General features: G+C 47.5%; 1 pseudogene; it reads right to left on the bottom strand.

The window, feature by feature from the left end:
- The window catches only part of LOC142911571 (28S ribosomal RNA), a 10235-nt pseudogene that overhangs the window by 3961 nt on the left and 3774 nt on the right, over positions 1 to 2500 (bottom strand).

The following is a 2500-nucleotide window of genomic DNA, read 5'->3' as shown; positions in this document are numbered from 1 at the left end:
CTTGCTTTCTGTACTGCAGGACATTGACCGAGAATGTGCGAAAGGGACTCGAGTCTGGCAGAGCATTTCCTGCAGGAACGTAGGGCCCCATCTCTGCCTCTGTTCAAGCTTTCTCTTGTTGGGTAAACATTTGCCCTTAGTTGTAGTGCTGCGATAAAGAAGCATTGTTTAAAGCCGCACCATGGCCTCAACCAAGCATTACTGATTCTATCATGCGCAAAGTTTACAATGCCCCTTCCTTGAACCGGCTTTTCACACCATCTCTGAAATTCATGCTCCCTCCAATCGCAGGGTCTCGGATATACAGGTTCTTTTGACACCGAGTCCCTGAGAACGAATGTTGGGATTGCATCACTGTCACCCCCTGCTCGTACCCACAAATTACGGTATTCTTCCTCCATACCCTGCGAGGACACAATATTACGGGTGATAGCATCGGACGAGTTTGCTATACGTTGCAGCCTTCTAACTTGAACCGAAGGGATTGTTTTTTCCAGTTTCAAGATGGCAAGGCCTCCGTCTCGGGCTCTGGCATATAACAGTCCATCACAAGTTGAAGCGGGAAGGTGGAGCCATCCTTTTACCGCCTTTCTAATCTCTTGGTCCAACCCACGGAGAGTTGATTGCTTGCAGTCCGAGTGGTCTGCAGGATATAACAATCTGGGTAGGGCATAGGCATTGAGTAGTTCAACCTTCTGAGTTGGCTTCAGAGGTGCCTCATCGATTTTCGAGATCCATGTCTTTAGCTGACAATGTAGATCAGGCTGTATAGTGCCAGTCCAAGGGCCAATTTTCAGACCAAGGTATTTCGTTGATTCATCAGGTTGGATCATATGGACATCTTTATTTTTGATATTCCATGGGTCGCAGTTGTTCACCGTATATGAATCTTTGGTTGGGCTTATCATGAAGCCCTGGCACTTTCTGGCCTGAACCTCCAATCCCGATAGCCCACAAAATGATTCCAAGATCGCTAGATTGGCGGCCATACCAACCCAAGATTCGCTCACCAACACCAAATCATCAGCAAACGCAAGAGCTGTCACGTGGTCGGTATCAATGGAGTACCCAACTCCGTGTGACTCTAGGGTGCATATCAAAGAGTCCATGGCAAGATTGAAGAGCAGGGGTGACATGGGGTCACCCTGTTTGACACCAACACGTATGCTAATTTCTCGAGTCGACTCGCCATTGCTTTTGAACGAGGTCGTACACCGATCGTAGGCGTTCTGGATGATGCCCACCACGTGTTCATCTACTTTCTTGTGCCTTAACACCCATAAAATATGAGCATGCGAAACCGAGTCAAAAGCTTTCGCTATGTCGATGAACATGACAGCCAACGGCCTGTGCAATTTCTTAGCGTGTCTCATAAGGTCCTGTAGCACCTTAAGATTTTCAGAGCAGCCAGATGCCGCTATAAAACCACGCTGCCTTGGGTTTAAGGGACAAGCACGAGCAAGACGTGCAGTCATTATTCTGGAAAATAATCTCAGAATCATTGAACCAATCGTTATTGGTCTCCAGTTCCCCAATTCTTTCAGCTTTTCATCGTCCATAACCTTAGGAATAAGAATCGTCCTATTCTTTTTCAACTCTTTGGGAATAATTCCTGTAATCATCCATGCATTAAATAGGGCTGTCAGTGTCCGACCCTCGGGGTCGGCAGCACAGATTGCAGCCCTTGTTAGGCCATCTGGCCCAGCTGCTGACGTTGGTTTAATGGCCCGTATGGCAGTCTGAACTTCCTCCACCGAAATTAGGGGCTCAAAGTATTCGTTATTTGCAACACCTGATGACTTAAATTGGCCCAGGCCATTGAATGGCAACACCTTCTCCCATTTTTCGCAGTAAAAACGATATACATCTGCGTTCGGGATTCGGCATTCATGACGTTCAGTGCCATCCAGGACTAAGGACGCAAGAAGAGAGCGGTTCTTAAAGAAGAGCTTCTGGTGCTTCATGAAGCTTCCTCGTTTTTCCGCTCTCTTCTTCATCCAAGATCGTGTGGGTAATATCCTGGGTTTAATAATGTCGTTCTCGGGTTTTGAACGTTTGCCTTTGTTTTTCACCAATCTCATCGGACAAAGCATCAATGCTGTGGCAGTTTCTACGAGGGCATCATGTTGGCCCTCGCCGTTAAGCCAAGCCTTTATTGCCTCCATTGCAGGCTTTTCCAGGGTCCCAGAATTCTCATTCGTAAGCCGCTCAGCTGCTTGAGCGAGTATGGATGAAGTCCCCGTTGTTACATTTGGTGGGGGAGACAATGTCTCAAGAGGCCTAGAAGAAAAATGTAAGCTGTCTGACATGGGGGCCCCTGTCTTTTTACTTAGGTCCCGTCTCTTGTCAGAGACTTGCTTGTTGGTCTTAGTCCCAAGCGCTTCAGCAATGATCTTATTGATATTCTTTTTCCCCTGAAACTGCAACTCTAGAAGGGCCAGCTGTTCTACTTCCTTCAAAGACCAGCAGCTACGGTGTACCCCTCTCTGCGAGGTACCCT

The sequence above is a fragment of the Petromyzon marinus genome, unplaced genomic scaffold (assembly GCF_048934315.1).
Source record: "Petromyzon marinus isolate PM22_M1 ecotype Great Lakes invasive population unplaced genomic scaffold, UKy_Petmar_22M1.pri1.0 PM_G_Scaffold_18, whole genome shotgun sequence".
Classification (NCBI taxonomy): domain Eukaryota; kingdom Metazoa; phylum Chordata; class Hyperoartia; order Petromyzontiformes; family Petromyzontidae; genus Petromyzon; species Petromyzon marinus.
Note: the sequence above shows the minus strand (reverse complement) of the source record. Positions and strands in the feature narration are given on the sequence as shown.